Source organism: Atta colombica, unplaced genomic scaffold (assembly GCF_001594045.1).
Source record: "Atta colombica isolate Treedump-2 unplaced genomic scaffold, Acol1.0 scaffold32, whole genome shotgun sequence".
Lineage (NCBI taxonomy): Eukaryota > Metazoa > Arthropoda > Insecta > Hymenoptera > Formicidae > Atta > Atta colombica.
In genome coordinates, this window is record NW_017259426.1 from 417,527 (window position 1) to 426,910 (window position 9,384).

The 9,384-nt window shown below is 31.3% G+C and overlaps 1 long non-coding RNA gene across 1 annotated transcript; it reads left to right on the plus strand.

The window, feature by feature from the left end:
* The first annotated feature begins 7,002 nt into the window (after positions 1–7,002).
* LOC108690407 lies at positions 7,003–8,295 on the plus strand. Its single transcript, XR_001931883.1, has 3 exons — positions 7,003–7,077; positions 7,654–7,755; positions 8,222–8,295. It is a non-coding gene; the product is annotated as an uncharacterized LOC108690407 (long non-coding RNA).
* The last annotated feature ends 1,089 nt before the right edge of the window (positions 8,296–9,384 follow it).

Below are 9,384 nucleotides of genomic sequence, written 5' to 3' on the forward strand. Positions count from 1 at the left end.
ATATTTTATATATTTTAATATATTTTATATATTTTAATATATTTTTTTTGTCGTGAAAGATAAATGAGCTATCCCAGGATAACAAGATTTGTTAAATGTTTTAATATCATTCTGACATCGAGGGCATTAATCCGTATTGAAATTATCGCTATAATTATAAGAGATGTAAATGACACACTGGTCGAAAGTGGCTCGACTAAGCAGCATCCGGCCGAATTGAAACGAGTCGTCTACGAATCGCATCGCTGTTAAAAACGTTAGAGCGTTAAAGCGTAGACACGCGAGCATACTGACGTCTCGCTATAATTAAATGCAATTACATCATGTAATTACATTCAGACGGAGAGTCTTCTCTTCTTCACTCCGTCTATTCTTCGTACGAACCTTCCCAGATTAATCGTCACGCCGTGAATGTCATAGTCGACATAGTCTAAATTAATTACCCGTAAACGGACCTGTATTACAAGTTTTGGAATGAATTTTTTATTATGTTCCTGAAAGCTTAAGATTAGATTATTGAGACAAGGAATTGGAATCTTGAGGAATTTTGTTTTTCTTGTTATTTCGCGAAAGAATAATAATCGAAAAAGTACAAAGGAAATAGCGATAATAGTAGCGAATACATTACCACACAACATAAACAATTTATTAATTAAATACAATAGATATTATGCTCCTTAAAATTATTATAAACAAAAAAATATATGTATGTAATCCAAATATTATTTTAATATGAAGAATTATATTATTTTATTGTACAAAATAAAATCATGTTTCTTTTAATTTTGAATAATAATTTAATATTTTGTAATGTAATCATTGTACTACATAAACTAATTGTAATTACAATTATAATTAGTATATTCTATTCAATATTAATAAATTATTAATTAACATTTACTTTTCTTGAAAAGAAGATTTCTTTAAAATGTATTTTTTCTGCAAGAATACTTTTTACACTCACTGTATATATTTCCGGAATCATTCTTTGCTTCGAGATACATAAATACATACATATACGTTTACTCTTACTTTGTATACATATAACAAAGCAGGCAAGACAAATTTATACGCGATTCAGTTAATGCCAAAACTTTCACCTTGCTAAAACATTCTTTGATAATATTGTGATTATTTCGAGAAATGTAACAGGATTTTTGAGAGTGGAGACCCGGTACAACACCGATTTAGAGAAATGAGAAAAAACAGAGTCATCTCGCGGGGACATCATTAAATAGAAACGTAAACTCTCAACTTATAATTTTAAATATTTACTTATTTTTGACTTCTTATTTTATTGTAAAAAATCCTATTTCATAAATATTGATCCTCGTCATCCGTAATCTACTGAACAATGATTGAATCTCAAAATAAGACTCTCAGAAGAAAAAGATTAACTCTTTTAGAAAGTATATAAATCTAATTTCTTCCGGTTTTCTGTATTTCAGATGTGCGACTGGCGGAAACGAGTCCATTGTTATCATCAGCAATGTGTTGATTTATGCTATTGTTATCGCCAGTCCAATGTACGTTCCTCAATTTCAACCGGAAAGTAACTTTAGTTTGCTCTATTATTCGCGGGAAGAGTATCAATAATTTTCTTCTACGCTACGATATTGTAGATAGCATCGGTGCAGTTTGGAAAGTTTCTCTGCAGTAATCCAGTGTTTAATGATCGTTTAATAATCGTAATTCGATTAAATTGCCATTACGTCATCTTATGAAAATTGCTTCGGAATATCGATCTCCGATTATAAGTAGCTTTAATTAGATATAATCGTGAATGTAACCGAATTAACTGACCAAAACTTAGCGCGTTCTTTCGAAATAATATCTCCTGATGATCATTCATTGCAGACGCTGCTTATTATGACACTGCTTAAAGTTGCGGGTCTCTTAATATCTTTAAGCTGTATCATATTTTTGAACGATAACAGTTTCAACGTAAATAGTATTTACCGATTTAAATTCGAAAAAAATATTTCTTATTTAGGAGTTTCTTATAATAATTCTTTATAATAAAAGGAAGTTATTTCCTATCGACATTTCTCCCAGTTTTTCTAGAATCAGCACTGCAAAATATGCATATTTATAAATTAAAATGATGATCTAGTTGTGAAGATTTGTTGATTCTTACAGACGAATAACATATCTTTGCTCATCCTGCTCTTACACGCTCGTTGCATTTTCCTCGTCAGCTGAGTAACGGATTGTACACAAATACCAGTAATAGGCATAGCCAGATCCGATCTCATGTGTGTAGACGCTCGTCCGTCTTCGACGTGCAACGACATTGAATCTACCTTGAATTCGCGTTCGAACGTAGACGGACTGGTCCGTCTGTTTTCTATAGAAGTAGGTTAATCACGGTCATCGAGCTGCGACTTACAGTGATTTTTCCGTTCTCCGATTCAATCTATTTTCGTGTGATCGTTTTCATTGGATGGCATAAATCCACGAGATGACTATTCGCGAATCATTATCTTTCATACACGGAAAGAAGAATTTCGTTGAAATATCTAAAAATTTAATTAGATACAAATTTAATTTTGTTGAAGCATCAAAATAATTATGTAAAACACTCTCAAACTAGTTGCTAAAATATCAAAATTTTTTACGGCGTCTCTCATGTTAAGCATTCTGCATGGTAAAGACATTTTCAGATTATATAATATATGTATCTAAAGTTTTAGATACTTCTGTAAAACTGTTCTTTCGGTATAGTTTATTGCTCAATTAAAATTCTTGCAATACGACAACTTCTTCTTATAAACCCAATTTTATGGTCATTTCTACAGCTACAACAACCGTTAAATCGTTTTTCGACGACTAGATATTCTTTCTTGCAATCACGCAAGACTTTCGTATTCGAGTGACATTTGGCCACGTTCAGATGAAGTACTTTTCTACAATGAGCTATACCACAAATAAAAGTCTTCGCGTAGGCGTACACTTACGCACGCACGCACATACACACACGCTTACGCATTCCTATATGATTATGAGTAAATAATCCGCCAGGTACATAAAGGCACCGTCAACTTTCTTTCATGCTGATAACTAACTAATGTGTCACTTTTGCCAGCATACATTTTTCTACGCGAAGGGTGACCAAGCGTTCAGAACTTTTTGGGCAAACGAGCCTGACCAACTGACCCGGTAAAGCAAGCACTGGGACCGCAAACAATTTTACAGTTGATTTTCACTAACCATGAAACGCCCGTCGACAAGTCAGCAAAAGAAAATAAACAGTCGCTAAAAAAACTATGACGCTTTAATGATCCGTTCGTGACAGTTAGAGTATATACAAACTACATCAGTCTGTCTGTTGTATGTCACTGTCATTTTTGCTATTAATTATTTGGCATATTAAGCAATTTGCCTATTAAGATAAAACGTAAATCTCAATTGGACGTTTCGTGGCGGACATCTTCTATTTTATATCATACAATCTCTCTATCTCTTTCCTCTCGTCTAGACTTGATGTAGCGTTATTTCAACAACGTAAAATCTCGTGGTCATCACATTAAGTAATCTGTTACTTTCTTTGGCACGGTGTACACACAGAGTATACCGGAATACCGTTTATGAATTTTCCATGTTTATATTGAGAATACGCCAAGCATCTCGGATCATGATCGTTTAATTATATATTTAAGTTGGAACCTGGAATGCTTACGGCAATTTCATTAGGTCGAAGACCTCAGAAAAAAAGAAAAAGAAAAGTTAGAGGCAGACAGAGAGAGAGAGAGAGAGAGAGAGAGAGAGAGAGAGAGAGAGAGAGAGGAGGAACGGGCTGTTATATTAGGCTATGAATGTCTAGTTTCCACCGAGAGTTCGAACCGGGTCAGAATGCAAGAATCAACCAACAGTCGAGTATTCCCCTGTTACAATCGAATAATAATTTGATTAATTTAAATTGCTACTACAGTGCACGTTGTGCCTTTTATTTTTTATGTATTATTTTTTATGTATTCTTTACAGTCTTGATCTCAACAATTATCCATTTTTTGAAAAATGGTTTTATCAAAAAAAGATTTTTTCAAAAAGTGATTTGTTTAAACTTTTGTTTACTTTATTTGCTTATAACTTTTTTTATTATAATAAAGATACATTTACTCAATATCGTTGCATTTTTTAGTGCCTGATGTTTAATTGAAAAAAAATTTGTTACAGATAAATACTAATTAAAAATAATAACATCTTGATGTTACAATTTTATATTATAACAATGTAAATGTAATATAATACATATGTTGCATAATAGTTATATTCTTGAATATAAAATTTCAAATTATAAACATTGATAATAAACAATAAAATTGATATCATTAGGTTGATATTTATTGTGAATATGTCCATTATTGAAAATTATAAAGCTGGTTCGCATCGTCTTGAATTAACATAATATATCTACTTGAAACTAATATTTTCTGAGAAACATAGGTCCATGAACTAGAAGAAAACATTCTGCTGATTTTTTTCACATACATCGTAAACGTATCCTTGATATGTATATATGAGCTTTTACCTAATTTTGGAATTTATTTTGACATAAGCATGCACTTTCGGTTTATTTGATTGTTTAGTTTATGTTTTTAATACTTTTTCTTACACTTTGATTTATATCTTAATATTAATTTTTGTTATCACGCTTTTTGTCTGTAATTAAACATATTCGATTTGTAATCGAAACGTTATGTTTTTATTTATTACGATTAATAAATAATTTATGAGAATTACATATTAATATCTGCGTTGGCTCAATCTGCTTTTTTTTCCATTTAATTTTGATTCAATTTTTCTCAACAAATTATAGTTTAGTAAATTATTATGATAAATTATCTATTCTTGATTCCCCTAAAAGAAAAGAACTGAAGGAATTTGCACACCGTGAATTTGCGATTAATTAAAATACAATTAAGTTTTATATATATTATATTTCTTCGCTTCGCAGAAACAGAAACTAATTGGTCGCCGATAACAACTCCGGGTGACTGAATAATGATTCAGTTGCCTACCGAAAAATTACCGGAAACTCAAAAGTTCTCAACCAAACCGGTTATGGAATCCCCAGTCATTGACTTCTGATAAGACATTAATTGTAGTCTTTGTGAGCCACTTTACGAATTTGCGAATTTGCTCGCGATGGAAGAATTTTCAAGAATTGGCAAACGCAATCATGCAAATGAGCAACTGGAGTAACAACTTGGAAGGAATATCTTCTAACAAGTCTAAATAACAAGAAATCAACTAGAAGTTTTTAGTTTTAGTATTGCGACAACACTGAATTTCAGAATTTCCTTCTGTTGAAACTCTTGCAACATATTCGATTGTATATAAATACAATGCAATTTCTATTTTATATATATTTTATATAAATAAATAAGTTATATCACTTTTTATTTCATGCGAGATGTAACAATGCTTCATTAATTAATTTTCTATTATACTTCTCGAATTTTCAGCCAAACCGATAACAGAATAGTATCATCCTCAACATCAAAAGAAAATTAATGGTGACAACTTTGCTGTCAACGATTGCCAATGTTACCAACAACATGGAACTTCCGGTACCAATGGAGACTCAATATGTCATATTATAAACAAGGTTAATACTTGAATGGATTACAATATGATGTTGCGACTTGCGCTTCATTTCTTTTATTCATGCACGAGCGGGTGCATGAATAAAAGAAATTAGATCGTTCCCAGACTGGGTGATCGGAACGAATTGTTACTCGACTAGAACTAGTCTCAGGATTAAAAACAAAATGACGGAAGAAATGCTGAACTGGATTTGGGTCACTATCGAAATTTATATTATTCCATTCACAATTTTGTCCCCAATTAAATCCCGAAGATGATCCAACTTCTGATTGTATAACAATGCTTTCATCTTTTCTTTCTTTGTGGATTACTGCAAGTTTAATATTAATTAAACTTCTCGTTTGACAAGACAGACGTCTCTAGTAATTCTAACACAGATTCACTCACATCTGTACATTTTATGTGTAAAAAAACAATTCTAAGTATAGAACAAGATTTATGTCGGTAAGAATTTTCTGACTATTTGGTTCGTCATTTTGATATGTCTTTTAATTTTCAGATATCCTAAATCAGATATCCTTGCATCGAAAGAACGATTCTGTGAAGTCTGTGAAAAATTAGCCAAATATAAATTTGAAAATAACTTTATTAGAACATCAAAATAATTATGTAGAAAATTCAAGTATCATGAGCAATGCTGTAAAAAGTTTTGATATTCATAACAATCAGCTCGAACGTCCCACATTATTTTAACAATGCAACAAAATTATTTTCAGGTCTGCATTTAATTAAATTTTTAAATACTTCAAAAAAATCGTTCTTTCCTTGTAAATTTTCAAAATTTTTCTTTCTCATTATATTTTATCTAAATTAATTTTTAATACTATCACATAATGTTTATTGTAGGTTTATTTAAACAGTTAAAAAAAGTATTGTTTACAATTACTTACAATATAAGAAACGCATTAATTTATGGATTATCAATAACTTGATTGACCACTTTGTATGCCATTATATAAGTGACCATCATCTAAGTTGCAATAGCACAACTTAATTTAAATAATGATAATATAGTCATAATTTTTAACGTCAATAATTTCCCATAATCAATGATGAGATGCGCGCCTGAGTATCGTAAGTACGTAGATAATATTGATAGAAAAATTCTAATTCCGTCTACAATGTGAGCGACACATCCGCGCAATGGTAACGATTCATTCAGTCGAACAAATGCAGCGCATTCGTTCTTCAACATGATTGTCCAATTGAGACTGATGCGATTTAACTCGACATTGAGTGCTTTCCATTTGATGACACACAAATCGACACAAGTCGCCACAAGCATCGCTTTATCTTTCTTGATATTCAGAAAATAACAAGATAGAACGACACTTATATTGACTTGTGACGATTTGTATTATCAAATAGAAAACATCCATTGTTTGTTCTTACAGTGTGCGGACGAAGAATGTTTATCTGAAGCCCAAGACTGTCGGCAGTGAGCAAAGTTCCTTTGAAAAATGACAGGTGAACTTGAGGAAGCGCACATACAAAACAATTAGAATTAGTTTCTTTACACATTTCATAATTTCTTTGGAATCGCACTTCAAAGAGTGAAAATTGAGTCAGTCTTGAAAAAGCGTGTCTCAATTTTCAATCTTTAAGAGTGAGATTTTACTCTTCATAGTCAGACTCACTCTAGAAATTTTAAAGAGCAGATATATAACTGCGTAACATTTTGCTATGTTATGTTATTTATAGATTTTACTTTAACATTAATGCATTAACGTAAATCACAAATCTGATAATTTGAAAAAAATGGTATTAAGTCCGTAATTTCAAGAAATCAACTAAAAAAGAAATTCAATAAAATTTGACCTTTTTGAGATCATTACAAATTAAAATTCAATCTATCGTCTGTCGTACGATGACAATTGCAATAATAGATTATTTTAAATATTATGCAGAAAAAGATGTAATCATGATAATGACTTTTTCACGTCAACAACACTTATTTTATTACATACTAAAGATAATGCGTAGATCGATCGACCCACAACGCGACGTACGATTGATTTTCTCATGTGATAGATTTCCTTGCAGATTAAGTCAATGGCAATTGCCATCGCAGACATATAAACAAAATTGCGGCGCAGCATTGTTGAACGAGAACTGAGCTGTTACCGCGGCGCACTGCGTCGCAAGGTAAGTGTTTGCCATGGCTACGACATAATCAAGTTTACTCTCACTCGCACGATCATCTCATCATGCTATCCACAGCGTTCTTTAATGTTGCACATAAAGTTTCCTCGCGATAGCACTCGCTTATAACGTCTTCGCGCAATGAAAAGAAATTGTCTCGGCTTGTATAAACATTTTCTCATCTGATATATTTGAGAAGGGCGAGGATTATATGTATTGTCATCCTAAAGTAGAACATCATCAAAAATGTTCTTTTAAAGAGAACCAGAATTCCGTAATATTTTTCTGGATTTTATTATTCACGGCGTCTGATCTTTTTTCACAATTTTTGTCTTCACATTGTCATCGCGTTTCAATCTCTTTTTAGAATCCTTTTTAATTTTTCAACGCTGAATGAATTTCTTTTCTTATAGCAAGACATTATTATTTAAGCTGCAACAGAAGATTGCAAACAGCGTTTTGTTTCCAGATGGAATTTTCCAGCAAGTGAAGGCATTGATATATATTTTGCAGCGTAGCATCTAGCTATTATTAAGAATCGGCGAGTACGATTTGGCGAATGAAGATGAGAATGAATGAAGATATGAATATCAGAGAGAAGAATGCAAATTGTGGCGAGCCATCCATAATTCGACGCGCGTACTTTCGAGTACGATCTCTGTTACAATTCTATGAATCTGTTCTGCCATTCCAACCAAATGTTTTGCCGATCTGCCTGTCCAATGATGATGAAACCTATGTTGGTCATACTGCTTATGTTACTGGCTGGGGCAGACTTTACGACAGTATTAAAATGCATAATTAATTAAGTGAATCAACAATACAACTTGGAATTTATATCCTCATATTACCCTCCGTCTGTAATCATATTTTACTGTTCTCGACTTTCAAAATATATAGAAAAATTCAAGCTTATTTTTTAATATTTCTATTATATTATCAAATAATTTTTTAATAAGATATTTTAAGAAGAGAAATTAGACTCAGAGTGTTAATATTTGATACATATTAATTAGTAAAAAAAAATTGACTATCTTAGATGAAATACTTTTATTAAACAAGATAAATTATTGTAACTCATCACGCAGATGCCTAAAAATATAATTATCTACTTTTGCAGAGGGACCAGTGCTGTCCGTACTACTAGGAAGTTGCAGTACTGGTTATCAATAATACTGTATGTGAAGTGATGTACAAAAACACGGGTTATATTGAGCACATTCGACATATACATTATCTGCGCTGGTTGGAGGAACGGCGAATTCGACTTTTGCGAGGTCAGTTTTTATTGATGATTTTAAACAAAAGAAAAAAGTCGTCATTCGTACCATTTCAATTTTTGCGAAATTGAAAATTAAACAATAAAAAAATATTATCCGTATAATTTACATCTTTCGATAATACATATAATTCTGATAATCATGTATGTCGTAGTAAAAATATTTTTAAAAATCTTTAGAAAATTAAAATATCTATCTAGATAAGTTTCATGCCTTTCGAACATTATAATTGCTTAGAAATGAAATTAGTGATATAAAAATTTATAGCAATAATATTCTATAACATTTTTATATCAATAATAAGTTTTTAAATAATAAGTTTTTAAATAATTATATATGTTCCTTACAACAA